This window comes from Tachypleus tridentatus, chromosome 1 (genome assembly GCF_004210375.1).
Source record: "Tachypleus tridentatus isolate NWPU-2018 chromosome 1, ASM421037v1, whole genome shotgun sequence".
Classification (NCBI taxonomy): domain Eukaryota; kingdom Metazoa; phylum Arthropoda; class Merostomata; order Xiphosura; family Limulidae; genus Tachypleus; species Tachypleus tridentatus.
This window is the reverse complement of record NC_134825.1, coordinates 174163814-174183431: the sequence shown is the minus strand read 5'-3', so window position 1 is coordinate 174183431 and position 19618 is coordinate 174163814. Positions and strand designations below refer to the sequence as shown.

The following is a 19618-nucleotide window of genomic DNA, read 5'->3' as shown; positions in this document are numbered from 1 at the left end:
GTTGTTCAGTGACTTTTCTTCTAAAATTGTCAAGTATATTTTGCATAATCTTTAAAACTTCCTAAATATCAAACTTTTTCACTAAAATTTTAAATTTTATCTGTTGTTTTCTCTACTGTAACGATATGACTGGTCAATTTGACCTACCTCGAAACTATCATTAAATTATACATGACTACAAATAAATATTGTATGAAACTACAATTATTTATCCTAAATAACTCATAACAGTACACATCTATTTATACTAAGTACAATTTTTATTGCCCCACAAACTGTGTCTAACTCATTATACCACCACACAAGTTTTGAATCATTCAGTGAACGTGCAACTTTAATTACTGCATTGATATACATAATACATGAACTGTTCACCTGAACACTCGTGAAAAATGTCTTATTATTATATTTTCATTATCTTACAAAATCTAACTCAAATTTCCAGTTTTTGTTGCAATTGAATCACTTTTATAACAACAAATAAAGAATGCACATAAAAAGCAAGAAAGAATAGAACTTATATTTCTGAATCTTCTCGTGTTTTTTAAAGTTTTACTGTGGTAGGTTGATGATACGTGAAGCAGTTAAGCCTACTTTTTAACTAATGATGAAGCGACATTAAGTGATTTTTATTTGATTAAATTACCCACGTAAGAACACATAATAATTATTAGACATATACGTTCTCGGGTGTCGGCGTCATAAGGCCCCGAGTGGCACAATGGTATGTCTACGGACTTGTATTCTAAAATCGGATTTCGATACACGTGGTAGACAGAACACAGATAGCCCGTTGTATAGCTTTGTGCTTAATTCTAAACACACTAACAAGATATAAACGACTGTTCATTTTATGTTTAATACGAGAACGTTATTTAGTTTATATAGTGCGAGCGTTAAAGTAAATTATTTTTAGAAGCGTGTATTTTCTTACAGTAAATCCATATCGGATTATCAGCTGTATGAGCCAAGAATAATCGAATCCCTGATTTTAGCATTGTAAATCCGAAGACTTACCGCTGTCCTACCAGGGGACTTTTAGAAGCTATAGTTGTAACAAGTTTGCTTAGATGACTGTTTACGAGTCAATTGTGGCGAATTAACGTCATGTTATTTGAACTTTCTGAATTTTCTCGTTCCTTGAATCGAATTTTGTTGCATCGTATAATGTATAGTATTATGTAGATGGTTCAAGGCTGCTTTTTATATTTAATATCTGGGTGTTTTCTATGGTTATGTTATGTTGTGTTTTTGTTGTTGTTCTTTGAATATAGTTTCCATTTTTCTGCTTGTTTCTCTAATATAAAAGTCGTGGCAGTTGTTGCATTGTATTTTATGAATTATGTTGGTGTTCTGTTTGTCAGTGTAGTTCTTGCATAGTATGGACTTTAGTTTTGTATGTGGTTTTTGAATAAATTTGGTCTTTACTGGAATGCTATGATTTGTTATAAGTTTTTTTTCTAAATGTTGGTTATTTTTTCGCTAATGTCGGAAACATATGATATGCAGCAGTATATAATGTTTTGTAGTTTGTTGTATCTTGCGATTTATTGTTGTTTGTTTGTTGTTGGTCTAGGTGTGTGCGTATAATATTTTCAACGGTTTTTGAGGAAATTTGTTGATGTTGATGAAGTATTGTTTTATTTTGTTGATTTTATCGTTAATGTTATCTGGTGAACATAGTTTTGTGGTTGTGTTTATTTGGTTTCTTAATATGTTGAGTTTTTGTTTTGTTTCATGTGCTGAGTCCCAGGGAATGTATAATCCAGTATGGGTGATTTTTCCGTGGATTTCCGTTTTGAATTATGTATCAGTTCTAGTGATTTTAGTTCTAACACCCTTAATACATCAGGTCTACAAGGAGTAACAATTATTGTCCAAAAGTAAGCAGGTTCTATGAAAATACTGGAAGACCCCTGTTCCTTTAATCTATATGTCATTACCATATACAGCACATACAAACTCAACAAACATTTGACTGTTGAAGTTAGTTCCCAGATCTGTTTGGATTTCTCATGGTGCCAGTTAATTCTCAGCAAACATATCCATGAGTGTAAGTGTCAATGTATCACAAAATGGATAAGATTTGTTCCATTTTGTACATATCCATGAGTGTAAGTGTCAATGTATCACAAAATGGATAAGATTTGTTCCATTTTGTACATATCCATGAGTGTAAGTGTCAATGTATCACAAAATGGATAAGATTTGTTCCATTTTGTACATATCCATGAGTGTAAGTGTCAATGTATCACAAAATGGATAAGATTTGTTCCATTTTGTACATATCCATGAGTGTAAGTGTCAATGTATCACAAAATGGATAAGATTTGTTCCATTTTGTGAAGTAGTTAACAGTAATAAGTATTGACCTCTTGACCTCTTACAGTCTTTGGAGAAGGTCGATGATACTCAGTGCTATCCTTGTTTCAGTCAGTTCTTCTTTTGGAGAGTATACGTTCTACAGTGCTGATTACCTTGAGTAACTTACCACCAGAAGAAAGGTGGTTCAATGTTAGCACAAGTGTGAGTTACACCTCAGTGGTCTGCAGTCCTTGTTTGGTCTTATTCTTATTTTTGTGTTTTGAGCCCACATGACGAATTATGACAAAATCATATTCTCACAATGTTGCTATCCAATGTACTGCCATCCTCTCTAGGTTTACTTACCATTTCAGCCAGGTATGACCCATAGAACTTTCTAGCATACAAACAGCAGTAATAGTGTTTTATGAGACAACTACTGTTATATGGTACAGGAGTAATGAGCTTATGACGAGCATGCACGTTTTCCTGTTCTACTTCATCCTGCAAAAAAAAAACAAGGCTAGCCTTGCTCTAAGTGCAGATAGCCCTCATGTAGCTTTACACAAAATTCAAAAAACAAACAAACATTGTTCTGATTTCATTATTGCTGGCATCTGTGCCTAATAAAAATCAATCTTGATGATGTTACATATTACAATTTATCTCAGACGAACCTCCAGTTTATTATGCTATCTATTACAGTTTTAAATAGCTTGGAACTGGGTTAAATTGTAATTTATCAGGTCATCCCATAAGTAATGTCCAAAAATTTAATACAAAAAGTGTATCATCATTTCTGTCTTTGTAGTAGACTTTAATGACAAAATATGTAGTAGGATATATGTAAACATGTTCAGACAAATAAAAGAAACTAACTCAACTCCACTTTTTCAGATCAGTAATCAAATAAACCCTTATGAAGATGGTTGTGTCTGAGGAGAACATTAGGCATATAACGCTTTATGAGTTTAAAAAAGGAAATGGAGCAGCAGAAACTACAAGAAACATTTAAGTTGTTTGTGGTGCAGAGTCTCTCAATGAAATAAAATGTCGGTGGCTTCTGAAGTTCAGATCAGGTGACTACAGCTTAAGTGATGCACCACGTTCAGATCGTCCTGTTGAGTTTAATGATAACTTGCTACTGACTGCACTTGATGAAAATTGTGCTGTAACAGTTGAAGAACTAGAACAGAAGCTTAATTCAACCCATTCAATAGTTCACTATCATCTGCAACAGCTTGGAGAGGTGCTAAAACTTGGAAAATGGGTCCCTCATGATTTGACAGAAGCCAATGTAAGAGCAAGAGTGGACAGGTTAGTGACTGGAAATGAAAAATGGATATTTCATAAAAATGTTAAGTACTGCAGACAATGACTTAATGCAGATAAACTGACTAAAGCACGGCCCAAAATGGACTTCTACCATAGGAAAGTCAAGTGTTTGGTGGGATGTTGTTGGTGTGATCCACTTTGAGTTGCTGCTGCTCAATGCAACAATTACATCAGACTTCTATTGTTAGAACACTTGAATGTTGCAGTGAAAGAAAAAGAGGCCTGTTTTGATCATTCGTAAAGGTGTTGTGCTATACCAGGATAATGCACAGTCCCACGCAGCAAGGATCACATCTGCAAAGACTGAAGAGCTAGACTGGTAAAACTTCCACATCCTACTTATTCTCCAGACCTTTCTCCATCTGAAAACCATCTATTCCAAAATTTGCAGAACTATCTTGATGTAAAAGAGCTTGGAACACATGAAGATGTCAAAACTACCCTCTCTACAATCTTTTCCTCCAAACCACAAGGATTTTATAGAAGTGGTATTCAAAAGTTTGTGAATCATTGGTAGAAATTAATTAATAATAATGAAACACACATTATTGATTAAATAACACTAAAACCACTTCAAATCACTTCTCTTTTTCTAAACCTAAAATTGAACATTACTTAAGGGATGACCTGATAGATTTAGAAGTTAAATAAATGTCAGTATGTACCCAATTTATGATATTTTCCAACAAGATTGACACACAATTTTCTTTATTAATACAAATATATTTTAACATGCAAAAAACAATGCAATTTACAATAACAGTTATTACAAAGTATTTATATACAGAAGTTTTATAAATTTTATTAATTTCAAGTTGATATAGGTACAATTAGCTTAAAGGGAGCTAGCTAGCTTTGCACAAGTTTTCCACCAATGAAGTTATAGAATGTTTTTCTAAAAATACTAATGTCTGATGTAAACCCACTGAAATTAAATAATTTGTAATGTTTGAAATCTATAAACATTCCTGATCAAATATCTGAAATTCCTGATTAATAAGCATTAATCACAGTAAGAGCTTTCAGTGTTTATAGCATACAGTAATATATACTGTCTCTGGATGAGTCAAGTTGGTTACATTTATAGGTGTGAGGAGTTTCCAGAAATTTCAGCGTGCACAACAATACTAATGATACACAAGTGTTTACACACACACATTGTTGATTCTTACACTTCAGAGTCTTCTATAACTTTAGTGAATAAGCTGGAATTTTTGCAATGCACATTTAACAGTATAAGTTACATGCATCTTTAAATATATACTTACATTAATTTTAAAATACATATATAATAGTAAATACATCATAATGTGCATAGGCTGGCACTGAAGAATAGACTTAAGAAATTTTGAAGGATCAGAAAGTGTTGTTATATCCCTTACTCCATTCACTTTCACGAGAACAGACAAGTGCTACTATTGTCAAGAAGTTGTCCACTAATCATAAGCATTATGAAGCAAAACCAAAGAAACTGCAAATTTGTTGGGTCAGGGCTAATCTTTCACTATAACTATCTTAACATGAGCAAACATTTCTTGCTGGTTGCTATTTCAGGCTTGCCTTTCTGTGTTCTGTTATACCATCTTCATGTTCTCTGACAAAATCTGAAAGAGTGGCTAGTCACCAAAACATCATTAGCAGACTAGCAGGTGCATTCATTAGGCTAAATAGCACCTTCTGGAATTTAAATAAACCACCTGTTGTGCTAAAATCAGTCTTTCCAGTACTTAGATGCCAGATCCAAGATGTTGAACCAATAGTAACTTTCTAATCCATCTAAAATCAACACATATTCTTGGAATACTTTTCTTCTTCCTGAAAATCATCACTGAAGACAACCAAAAACCTATTGATGTTTTATGACTCCACACACCATCATCTACTGTATTTCACCCCTGAAATCTCCCTATTGTCCCATGCCAATAAAGCATGAGATAGTGCATTCTCTTTTATTAAAACTATCTACTATGGATTCAGTTAGTCTAACTAAGTGATCTGTGGTTTACCTGAATTCTCCAAATTTATTTTATACTCTGGGTAATTTTTATGTTATCTCCATGCATGTAGAGAGTCTGTTGCTGATTATTCAATCAAAATTCTGCCTATACAGCTGGTCAGGCTAATTGGACAGTGGCTATCTGGTTTATTTGCTGGCTTTCCTTCTTTATAGAACATTAATACATGTGGATGCTTCCAAGAAACTTGGATATATCCTGAATTTCGTAATATGTTTAAGACTACTGTTAGGTGTTCAAATAATTTTGGAGTACATTTTTTTGAAGAGCACAGCTTGTAATGTATGCCATTGTCTCCTGGGGTTTTGTTTTTTGTTGCTGTGATTACTTCTCTGAGCTCTTGTTCAATTATTTTCATTGTGTAGTTATTTAACACGTTAACATTTGTGTTAACTGGGAAGTGGGATTTGAATAATTCTGTATTGTTTGTTATGTAATTGTATTCATGTCTGGTTCATGATGTGTTTTGTATATGCTGTTTGAAGATCTTGGTTTTTCCTAAGTGTGTGTGTACTATCATGGTAGTGTATTCTAGTGTTAGATATTTTCTTATCTTCATTTGCAAGTATTTTTTTATGTGACCAGTACTGTTTGAATTCTGTTTTTCAACTTAACTGAGAGCAGAGGTTGTCCCATTTTCTTGTTTTACCAGTTTAACTTCTATTCTTATCATGTTTTTACTGCTTTGTCTCTTGTTTCTGTATACTGTCTTCGTAGTTTAATAAAACTTATTAGCTGAGAGTATGGTTTTCACACATTGTTTGTAGTTTTGTATTGATGTGGTGGTATTGCTTATTTGGCAGCTTTTTGAAGGCACTCCAAGATTATTTGACAATACTTATCTATTTCAGATAGGTTTGCAGCTGTTTGATTTGTTATGATAGGTAGTAGATTATCTAGTACTGTTTGATATTTGTGTCAATTTGTTCTTTTGTGATTTAAATATTCTTTTTAGTAGGTTATGTTTTTATAGGGTGGGTGAGATTGAAGACACACCGAGTTGATAAGTGATTGCTGTAACATCTTTTCCTACATTAAATTTTACTAGTTTCTGACTCATGTTGTGTGAGCTTAAGCACAGATCCAGTATATCACTACTGTTTTTTCACACAACATATGCGTGTTGGTGTGGCATCGTTTAATAGAGCTATACTGATATGATCAATAAAGTATATTAATTTTCTTCCACTTGTGTTCACTGTTTCACATGTGAAGTTTTTATGTTTACTGTTTAGGTCTCCTACAAAGGTAGAATTCTGATTGTTGGAAATGATCTTATTGAGTAAATCTATGTGTTTTGTTAGAGAACAATAAAACCCTGCTATAGTAACATAACTTTGGTTGTTTAGAACAATAACAGCTATGTTCATTATTGCTGCTGAATTGTATTTCTGTCACAGACAGGTTTGTGTAATAGGGCTATTCCTCTATTTTTATATTGATTATTGATTCTGTCTGTTCTGATAGTTAAATAGCCACACAGTTTTTAATTCTATTATTTTTATACAATAGTGTTTCACTTATTACTGACATGGCCATGTAGTTAGATTAGGCCCTTTCAGCCTCAAGTATGTTATAATGTGATAGTCAATCCCACTATTCATTGACAAAATAGTAGCCCAAGAGTTGGCAGTGGATGACTAGCTGCCTTCCCTCTAGTCTTACACTGCTAAATTAGGGACAGCTAGTGCAAATAGCCCTTGTGTAGCTTTGCATGAAATTCAAAACAAGTACTTGTTATTACAATATCTGATTTAATTTGTTTCACTGTGTCTTTAATTTTATGTTTCTTGGAAACAACTCTACCTTGAACATTGATATGCAGGACGGTGTATTTAATATGACTGATGTGACTGTGACATATGTATCCTATGTTTAACTGTGGTATGATGCGTTTTTGGCTATGTTTATTACCAGTTCTATACAGTTTCTAGTTTGTGAGTGTTTTGAGTATCCTGCTATGAAGTATGCGATAATGTTTTGATAGTGTCTACAAAGGTATGTGTTAGTATCTGTTGTATCATTACTTTCCTGTGTTTCAACTGGGTGTTTCTGTGGGTGCTCTAGTGGTATATTATTTACTGTATTTGGTTGTTGGGTGTTTGTGCAGATGTCACTCTATCTTGCTTGGGTGTTTGTAGAAGTGGTTTCTTTGTCATGTATTTATATTTGTTATTTCATTACCATTTGTTTTTGGAGTTTTTATTTCAAATTTGTTTTATTTGTCTATTTTTCACAGCCTTTGTAATTTGCTGTGTGTTGTTCCCACAATTGTATTTTGGTTCTTTGTCTTTCTTACGATGCTCCCCACCACATCAGCGTTGCCTGACATGTCCGAATCTTTGACAGTGAAAGCACTAGGGAACTACTATCACTGGTGTCTTGTTATATTCTACTTGGTATCTTTGGTACCAGTGTGTGGTTCCACTGTTTATAAAATTCAATATGTTGTATGAGTTATCTGTATCTACTCTTACTAGATTAGTGAGTTTTTGTGTAGTCTAGATGCGATTCTTTTGACTCTTTATATAAAGAATATTTTGTGCTGTTAGTACATCTTGTAGTTGGTCTATAGTGTAATGATCTATGCATACTAAAAAAAGATTTTGGTTGTGGCTTATTTTCAGGTAAGTGTACTTTTATTTGTCCTATCTGAAAGGCATCTTTCAGCCATTACTTTAACAGTAAGTTATGGTCAGCAGCCTCTTGTCCTCAGACAAGGACACTGCCCCTGAGCAAATAGTTTATGTTAGATATTCATGATGACAACCCACTTCAAGTAAAAATGTATTCTTTAAGATAGTTTGTATGGGTATTAAAATTTCAATTGAAAGAAAGTACAGAACAATGTTTTGACCTTCTTAGGTCATCTTCAGGTTTTTGTTAACCTGTACTTTATTTTAATTAAAGTTTTAGTACCTACACAAACTGTCTTAAGAATACATTTTTATGTTAGATATTGTTGTGTTCACTTTGCATGTTTTTTTCTTTTTCTTTCTTAAATTACTTTCTTGTTCTAGTAACTCAACTGTTTCTTAGCTTCTGAGCAGAAAGCAGTTATTGGTGAGTTACAGAATTCATTAAGTTCTAATGTTTCTTTTTTGGCCACTTAAGTTACTAGACTTACTAGTTTGAGGTCTCCTTGGCAAATAAAGTTCTTATGGTTGCTGCTTTGAGATTATGTTAACTTCTCTGTTTGTGGTAATGCCTTCATGCACACACACAGTCATTGTTCTTCCTCCTATTTATCCATCCAAAGTTGTGCAGTATTAATGTGGCACGTTGTTTAGTCGGGCAGGTGGGAGGTCTTCCTTTCACTGCACTTTATTTCTTGTGGTGTTCTTTGAGTGTTGGTTTGTAATAAGTACCTGTTGACGAAGATTCTAGCTTTACGTTAAATTTGTATTTTTTTATATTTTAGTGTTGCATGTGTTAGTTCAACTACTGCATTTTCTGAGACAACTTTTAAATTTGTTCATTTGTCACTTGTTGATCAAATTTTTCATTGACTTGTAGCATTTGTTAGTACAGTCTATTTATTTATCTGCAACATTAATTAATGTAACCACTTTTAACCTCTTAAAACTCCCATTGCTTGTCTGCACACTAGAAATTCTTCAACTCACTTCAAATGATCTTTGTTTAAAGTTTAAAACACAAAAAGCGAAGTTTACAGATGCCACTCCTAACAACAAATTATTTTTGTATTAATATGAATAACTAGTTTATTAGCCATTTGTCCAAAATATTTCACTTTCTTAAACGCTCAGGCCTAACTACATTAAGTACGTGCGCAATGTTTATTTTCCACTACATATTAGCAGTACATAATCAAGTTGTTTCTCCGGTCTTACAAAAAATTTTACTTTCTATTCTATATATATAACTCTTAATTAAAACTAATTCTAAAACACGAAAGTGAAATCTTCTCACATAACACTTAAACAAACAACAATTAATACGTACTGTTTTCATCAAATTCACTTACTCTTTTAACTACATAACACGTAACGCATACAAGGCCCTCTCTAAAATAATTTATAAAACAAATAACTGTAACGCAAAATTTATCAAAAGCACACTTTTCTACGCCCGATATTTGGTGCTTCTCAGCAAAGTTTAACCAAGCTGTTTTGTGGTGTGGAAGGAAACGTGGCCTTTCAAGACGTTTACGGTTTTTAAAGCTTTTTTTCTCTCGTAGATGTCGTCTTATTGTTCTTGAGCTGCATTCTGCGTCCGTAAAGGCCTTAATCTGGTTCGACGATCGGCTGGTGTCTTGCCGGACAACTCGTCGAATCCTCCTGCCTAACCCGGCGAAATTTTCTTGGGCTGACCACTTGAAATTCTCGTTTCATATTCCTCAGGGTCTTTTAAGAAATTTGCAACAGCAGTTTTACTACGCTCAATTTCACCAGCGATGGCACGTTGAGAGAGACCTTGATTTTGCAGCTCGAAAATTCTGTCACGTTCAAACTCTGTCAATTTTTTAGCCTTTGCCACATTTTAACCCAATGTAACACAAAAAATGTCAGTGGGAGATGTTGACAACGCTAATGCTTGAACACAAATGAACAAATCTCATCACGTGTTTACCAATTAACGCTTCGTTTCAGTATGGTCTTAAACTTTTGACCAGCTAATATTTAGGCTAATTTCATAGTTTTCACATTTTCCCTATTAAATGCTAAAAAAGTTTTTTATTTTTTATTTTTCCTTTTTTTTATTTTAATCTTTTGAAGCTCCATTCAAATAAGTGGTTGAGTCTAACAACGCAAAATGCATATTTTTTTCTTTATGTTCATTGGCCTTAAGATTTTAGCCAGCAGTGTATAATTCTGACACACGTAAAAACATGTTGACTGTTCATAAAAGTAGATTATGATATTTAATGAAGATTTTAGGTAATTTAAATAATGCGTTCAGTAAAAGTCTTATATGTCACTAAAGTTTTATACATAAATAATAAAAATACGGTAATAACAAAAACAGTTTTAACTACAGATATTTCGTAATTTCTTCAAATTTCATCGTCCGTAGTGTAAAAAGTTGTTTTGGTATTACTGTATTTTTAACATTTATTATAAAATTTTATTTTCCACCTGATAAGTCGGTTTTTTTATACACCATTACAAGCAACTGCATCTGTTTCGGAAACATAAACAATTAAAAGCTTACGATACTTCTGATTATTGTTCCGTATTTTTATGTCTTTATGTTATGTTTCTCGACGTATTTGTTTACTTTCTTATTTTTTAAACAAAATATGTCTTTACTGTGTTTAGTGCCGTTCCGCATTTTAGTGTATCCTACGAACTGATCAGACGCATTTCCAGGTTATGTTTTGTTTGTTTCATCAGATGTAGTAAAAATATATCAGAATTTTCAAGTGAATTAAAATGTCAAACTCAAAGCAAGGCATTTTTATCGGTTTTCTTAAATGTTGTAGTTAAGAGATTTAAGTAGTGAAACAACCATGCATACCGTAAGAGTTTATTGAACATTAAAAGTTTAAAATGTTATTAATTAATTGAAACTGATTTTTCGAAAGGTCGTGTAGTAATCAAACTTAAGAAAGTTTGATATTTTGAAATATTTTTTGTTTGGAAAGCTTGGTGTAATAATATTTCAAAAAAAGAAACAAATTACAATTTACTTGTTGATACGTGGGGTAGCCCAAGAGTTGGCGGTGGGTGGTGATGACTAGCTGCCTTCCCTCTAGTCTTACACTGCTAAATTAGGGACGGCTAGCACAGATAGCCCTCAGTAGCTTTGTGCGAAATTCAAAACAAACAAAACAGTACGTGGGAGGAATAACTGCGAGTTTGAAATTAAGATATTAGAGGACACGCTGACGAAAATATGGAAGGGTTGGAAAACTTTAATATGAAAATCGAACCCTTCGCTGACGAGGAGAATGCTTTGTTGATTGTGAAGCTACTGAAAAACAAGAAAAGTAGAACAACGTCACTCGGTAGAAAGTTCAGTATGTATAAATTCAATTCTTTGTGAAACTAACAGAGCATAAATATGTGCAAAAGTACAGAGGCCCAAAATTAAATTTCCAGGATTAAAATTTAATGATTAAATAACTGCAGACTACAAACATGCAGTTTTTCAACATCTTATAGCCCAACCCAAACTGCTTTATATTTTTTGTTTTCATTCGATTGAAAAATATCATTCAATAGAATAGGATACATACAAGAAACAACTCAATGCATTGTTTGTCTTGAAGAGACCAAGTTTTGGCATATGTATCTCAGAACGGCTGGTACAAGTATTAACACTTTTATTGATAAGTAGAGAACAATATTTTGACCTTCCTGTTAACCTGAAGATGACATAGGAAGGTTGAAACGTTGTTTTCTGCTTATCAATAAAAGTGTTAATACTCGTACCAGCCATTCTGAGATACATTTTTATTTCAATTGGGTTTCTCGTCATCAAGAACAAGTTTTGGCATAATTCCAGATACCAGTACAGAAAAGTAAAGTGGAAAAGTTAAGAATATTGTATTTTGCACACATGTAGCAAACATTACAAAGCTAAAGACCAGGATAATGGATGCCAATGACATTGTTACTAACTGTTGCAATGAACATGGACTAAAACTGAATATAGTTAGATGTAATATGTGAGTAGCGCACACACTGAAGTCTACTGATGTGTCAGTAAAACTGTCTGAGTTGAGCTACAAGATGGTAAAAGCTATGCAGTTCTATTTCCTTGGTTAATTATTAAACTTTAAAACAAGAAAGATAACTTTGGACCATCTTGTATTTTCCACAATGCCCTGATTGCCTGTGGTATTATAATATATATTACTGATACTATTATTGTCAGATATTGTCACAGAGTAAATAATTAATATTAACACAGAACTATGATTTTTATGATTTTTGTTCACTTTAAAAGAACCAGTAGAATATGCTAACAAAAACAATGAAGTTAGAAATGAAATATTATTTTAAAATCTTCCTTTAAAGTTTGCATGTGATTTTTATAGCTGGGTGTGACTGTATGTTTTTATGAAGTTATAATTCTTGTTTGTTCTCGAGTTCTGAGAATTTATGAATGAACCACATCATTAAGTATAGCAGTAATTAAGTCACCTTTTCATTGTGATTAACCCTAAAATTATATATTTTGATTTTTCCAAGTACAGTCAGCAGAAGTGTGTGTGGTAAGATTTTTTTATCTCTATCACCAAAAGTGACAGAGGTTAATTTTTTACTTCTGTGTGTTTGTGAGCAGGATTTCTCAAAAACAGCTGAATGGAGTTATATAAAGTTGATATACATTTGGACTATGACCCAACTTAGAAATGATTAGTTTTGGAGAGTCAAAGGTCAAGGTCATAAACAAAATCCCTATCTGTTAACATGACTGATTTTTCAAACTATTTTTTCTTTATAACTTGGTCAAAAATTATCATATTTTGATGAAGCATATAGAATATTATTCCTCGTTGTCCTACCAAAAATGGTCTGTGATTGTTGCTATTGGCAGAAATGGTACATTCTGGTATGCATGTCAAGAGTTACATTCAGAAGTTACATTCTCTACAGAGTTACATTCAGAAGTGAACTAAACAAGCTTTGTAATCAGTGTATTTCAGTAAATGTGGCATTAAAGAACAGTTTACAATTCAAAGGTTATGGTGATTTTTTGTTATTATAAGTAAGGACAACTAGTCCATCTTAATGATTATAAAACTTGTAAGGACTTTTAATTCAGTTCCTCTAAGCCTAATTGAAAGGGCAAATCTCCTTAGTAATGTTGGCATATGTTTTTCACATCCAGAATTTTTCTTTGGTCTTTAATAGTAATAATACACCTAAATCTTATGGGCTATCAAGAACCATAAATCCAAGATACTATTTATCTTAACCGTTGGTTTACACACACATATATCTCCTAATTCATATAAAATGCTCTTAACCATCTATTACAGTTTCATCCCATTTGACTAGTTCCTTTGATTTCCTTAACAGATTGAACACTTTCTTCTGATACAAACCCATCCAAGAGGGAACCAGCATTGTTATGTCCTTTTGGGATCAGCATAACACTAGCGTGGATCTTTACAGGGTTTCTCCTGATGAATTTTGTCATCAGATACAAAGAATAGCCATAAGTAAAAGGGTGGTTGTAACCTTTTCTTTAAATTTTGTGCATGCCTTGAAATTAAGGTAGCCAAAAACTTGACACTTGAAGGTGAATAGTCTTCCAGGTGTGTGTTATTGATAATATTTATGGGATCTGGAATGATAGTCTGAACAGCTTAATTAAATTTCATCAGTTCCTAAATGAGATTCATGATAATATCAAGTTTATTTTTTGAATATACTTTATCTGATGAGTGCATACAGTTTCTAGAAACTACTAAGGCTGTTGGCCAGGTGGGTTAAAGTGTTTGACTCGTAATCTGAGGGTTGCAGGTTGAATCACCATTGCACCAAACATGCTTGCCCTTTCATCTGTGGAGGCATTATAATGTGATGGTCAATCCCACTATTCGTTGGTAAAAGAGTAGCCCAAGAGATGGCAATGGGTGGTGGTGACTAGCTACCTTCCCTCTACATGTATAAAACAGCTGGTATGGGTAGAGAAAGCATTATGTAGAGGAACAAACAATGTTTTGACCTTCTTCAGTCATCGTCAGGTTCACAAAGAAAGAAAGAGGTAACTGACCGAGTTGATCACATGTTTGAAGGCAGTTGTGTAATTGCACGTTAGGAATATAGAGGGCATACTAAGATGTTGGATTATATTTATTAGCATAGGTATAAAGATGTTCCTTTGTATTGGTTTATTTTGGGCTTGAGATGTATAAGTAAGGCTTCTTTAATATTTCATTTGTTCATGCTTGTTTGTTTATTTGGTATTTGGGTGTTTTCTATGGTTATGTTGTGTTTATTTGATTTCCAGTGTTCAAGAATGTGTGAAGGTGACTTTTATGTTCTTTGAATCTGGTTTCCATTTTCTACTTGTTTCTCCAATATAGAAGTCGTGGCAGTTATCACACTGTATTTTATAAATAGTGTTAGTGTTGTGGTCAGCTATCAGTCAGGTACCTCTTTGTGAACCTGACAATGACAGAAAAAAGGTGGAAACATTGTTTGCTCCTCTACATAGTGTTTTCTCTACCCATACCAGCTGTTTTATATGTATATAATTTTCTCTACAAGTGGGTTTTCTTGTCATCACAGATGCCTTCCCTCTAGTCTTACACTGCTCAATTAGGGACGGACTGGCGCAGATTGCTCTCACGTAGCTTTGTGCGAAATTCAAACAAACAAATACTAAGGCTGCATTCAGTGATAAGATGTATAGCAATGTACATTAAAAAAAAACTAAAAGGTCACTACTTCTACATTTCACTTCTCATCATCCATTGACCATGAAGAGCAGTGATATTTAGTCAGATAACTAGACTTTCATGTTCGTGTAACACTCGGTGATTTAGCTTATACAAGGGTAGATCCTTGGGAAATTTTGAAATAAAATGGTTATTTTAAAAGTTTGTTAATAAAATATTTACCATTCATAACAAAGACAGAAGACCAGGACTCAAGAAGAAAATGTTGCTGATATAACTCCTGATGGTAGTGATATAATTTAGAATGCTGTGATGAAGCCTGGTTTATCTGTGACAGAAAAGTCTGGACACTTGGTTAACTTTCAATCAATGCTCTGAACTCCAACAATTATTGCTAGAAAAACAACTGTATAATATGTAATTTAGGAATTATAAGGAAATTTATGGTGATAGATATAGTTTGAAATATCAGTAGTGACATTGTTATCAAAAAATGTTTAAGTGAAACTGGGAAAGATGTGAGAGCACTTGTTAGAACATATTTGTGTTATGACAATATATGAGGTTGACAGGAATGTAGTTACACTAAATTTATTAATGTTCTTCACCATGTTTATATTTTTGTCATATATTTATTGTCTTTTTATTATTATTAATGTAATAAAGTTTCAAACAATACATAAAACTCATTGTTATTATTTTGAATTACATCATCATTTTGTTCTATTAAGACTGTCCTAGTATTAAGTAGGATGTCCACATTTTGATAAAATAATAAGGTGAAGCACTGAAAAATAATTTTTTCTTCTCTTTATTAAATAAAGCTTTATATTATCTCAATTTTATTTAAGTAGTTTCAAAATGAATTAGTTTAATTTTTTCGTGTGCACTTCTCTGAGTTGCACGGCATATATATATTTTCATTTGTTGCATCTTTTTTTCTTTTGTAAGAGGTTTAAATTGCTTTACCAATTTTAAATACTTTTAGAAACCAGAATATAAAATTTCGACCTTTTATGTTCTTTCTTTATTGAAGTATCACTATATTTGTTCAACCCACATTGATACACCCCACCTATATCCTGTCTTTTAAGAAATGTGTGTAAATTTGCCTGGTGTTTCTTTTTGACATGTTTATAACCAATGGAAGGAGCAAATTCAAAACTACATAAATTAGGCAATTGTTTATTTTGTTTTAGCAGTAAAAGCTAATAAGTTGCAGTGAGAACTCTGCATTTATACAAAAAATGTTAATTCTGTGTAGTGATGGAATTTTTTAATCTGTTTATAGGTTAGTTATAAAGCAAAATAATTTATAGTAGTTTTATTATTCAAGTGTTTGATAAATGTCATTGAGTTCTAAAATGCAATAAAGTTCTGTGAATTATTTTTGGACAATTAACACAGTGAAAAAATAGGCTAACTAAACTCTGCAGAAGGTCTCTTTGTGCTAAATGTTTTGGTTTTTATCTGTATTTTTTAAATAAAGGTAATTGAAGTGTAAGAATTAGGAACTTGTTATGTAAGAAAATGAAAATAAAGTTCAAAGTTATGTAGGAATACAGCATGTTACTCTTGTGTGATGTAACTACTTGATGTATGTTTACCTGGTTGGTTTACACCATTCTCTTGGTGGGTGATTTATTGCTTTGTTATGCTAGTAGTCATATATGGTTCATGGGGCAATAATTCAAGCTTAAAGTATGTTCAGGTGGTAATTATCACAATAACGTTGGTTATTTGGACACGTGTAATGCCATATTTGATCATATTTTCCACATACCCACTTAATTAGTTTGCAAGTAACATACATATCACTGTGCTAGATTGCAAATAACTTTCATATCACTGTGCTAGATTACAAATGACATACATATGAGTAATATTATTAAAATAGTGACCTTATGAGTAAGTTGCACATCAGAAACTGGAGGAAGAATGTGTCAATATTATTCCCAAGTATTTTTCAACCTGTTTTAATATAATTAAATGTTGGTATATCAGTGTTAGGGTAATAAAATTGGTCTCATATAATGAAATATTTTATTTTCTATTGAGAACTTGTTATAGCATAGTTATAGACAATAATTATGCTCAGATTTGTTATTACACAACTATTTTATACATCTAGTAACAAGAGAAGCTATTTCTCCAGAAGAAGGACCATTTACAGTTGGTGATTTTGAAATAAAAAAAAAAGGTTTGATGAAGAACCAAAGGAAGCTGAGGTAACCTGTGGGTTAAAACTTTTATTCAGATCAGAGCTGAGTGATTAATTCAATTAATTGTAATAATCAGTTGTCAATGATCATTGATTATATTAACTAGTGTTACATGAAATGATTGACTGATGAAGAACCAAAGGAAGCTGAGGTAACCTGAAGGTTAAAAAACTTTTATTCAGATCAGAGCTGAGTGATTAATTCAATTAATTGTAATAATCAGTTGTCAATGATCATTGATTATATTAACTAGTGTTACATGAAATGATTGACTGATGAAGAACCAAAGGAAGCTGAGGTAACCTGAAGGTTAAAAACTTTTATTCAGATCAGAGCTGAGTGATTAATTCAATTAATTGTAATAATCAGTTGTCAATGATCATTGATTATATTAACTAGTGTTACATGAAATGATTGACTGATGAAGAACCAAAGGAAGCTGAGGTAACCTGAAGGTTAAAAACTTTTATTCAGATCAGAGCTGAGTGATTAATTCAATTAATTGGAATAATCAGTTGTCAATGATCATTGATTATATTAACTAGTGTTACATGAAATAATTGACTGTACGACTAAATGATTAATGTCACCAAAATAATTAATGAGGTCAGTGTATTGATTGTTACTTTTTGTGATTAATCATCCAAGTAATCAAAATATTCCAGTTGTAATTACTCGTTATTGTTTTCAGTCAATTCAAAGTCCTGTTTTCTATCTTATGATTCCATAAGAATGAAGGATATAAAAATTAGAGTGTACCTTAATAGTATCTGCATTATGATGAATAATTGACATCACCTTTCATGCTTCAGAGAATGTAGTAGTGAACTGAAGAACAAGGAAAACCTAGAAAATAAGTGTCAGGACTCATTTCAGAAGAGATTGAGAATTTTTGAAATACTTATTTATAAAATTACAAACTTAATAACAATTTGTTTATTATCTACATTTTGATGACAAGTTTATTTGCATACATCAGTAGTAATGTATCTCTACAAAAAGGAATAACATGGAAATTTTGATCAAACTTAAAGAGAGTGTTAATTCAAGTTCTTGGATATCATTGAATAAAAATCGTCCATCTATATTTAATAAACCTATTAAGTCATCCAAGTAGTGGGCTATTGCTAGTGGTAGGGCAAATAGGATATTAAGTTGCATCTACTGAAATATTCAATACAAGTCTAAAGAGGTTATACTTAAATTGTATGTATCACTGATTAGGCCATGTTTGGAGCATTGTGTCCAGTCTTGGGTTCATTACCTCATAAGGTACTGAATTGGCATAAAGGGTTCATAGGAGGACATCTAACTTGATATCTGGGATGGAGGTACTGTCATACGAGGATAGATTAAGAACTTGGTTTATCTTGAAAAAAAAGAAGATTGTTTGGGGAATTGTTGATACATCATCCTTTCTCATATTTGATGGTAAGAATGATCAGATTAGGGAAATAAATGTAAATTTTGGCAGAAAAGAAATCACCTTTAGCTAAGACAACTTTATTTTTTCTAATAGGATATTTAGCAGCCTCTGGAAAGACTCATCTTTGTATGTGATGGATGCATTTAATTTGAGGGAAAGCTTGGTAAATATTTGAATGATAATGAATAGCTTAAACATTTTTTGGGGTTTAGTTTGATTTATTAGATAGAACAGTCTAGATGGACAAAAAGGTCCCTTGTTGTCCTTTAATACTATGTTATACCAAATTTCAAAAGCTTCACTCAGATCAAGGTCCCTTGTTGTCCTTTAATATTATGTTATACCAAATTTCAGAAGCTTCCTCAGATCCAAGGTCCCTTGTTGTCCTTTAATACTATGTTATACCAAATTTCAGAAGCTTCCTCAGATCAAGGTCCTTGTTGTCCTTTAATACTATGTTATACCAAATTTTGAGCTTTTCTCAGATCAAGGTCCTTGTTGTCCTTTAATACTTCATGTCATACCAAATTTCAGAAGCTTCCTCAGATCAAGGTCCCTTGTTGTCCTTTAATACTATGTTTGTACCAAATTTCAGAAGCTTCCTCAGATCAAGGAATACTATGATTTATTTCCTTTCAATACTATGTTATACCACCAAATTTCAGAAGCTTCCTCAGATCCAAGGTCCCTTGTTGTCCTTTAATACTATGTTATACCAAATTTCAAGCTTTTCCACTCAGATCAAAGTCCTTGTTGTCCTTTAATACTATGTTATACCAAATTTCAGAAGCTTCCCTCAGATGGTCCTGATCCTTCCTTTAATACTATGTTATACCAAATTTCAGAAGCTTCCTCAGATCAAGGTCCCTTGTTGTCCTTTAATACTATGTTATACCAAATTTCAGAAACTTTCTCAGATCAAGGTTTCTTGTTGTCCTTTAATACTATGTTATACCAAATTTCAGAAGCTTCCTCAATCCAAGGTCCCTTGTTT

General features: G+C 32.5%; 1 long non-coding RNA gene across 1 annotated transcript; it reads right to left on the bottom strand.

Annotated features, from left to right (window-relative positions):
* Positions 1–241: 241 nt before the first annotated feature.
* LOC143230491 (uncharacterized) lies at positions 242–9942 on the bottom strand. Its single transcript, XR_013016453.1, has 2 exons — positions 8782–9942; positions 242–2808 (listed from the first exon to the last, which is right to left on the bottom strand). It is a non-coding gene; the product is annotated as an uncharacterized LOC143230491 (long non-coding RNA).
* Positions 9943–19618: the final 9676 nt, after the last annotated feature.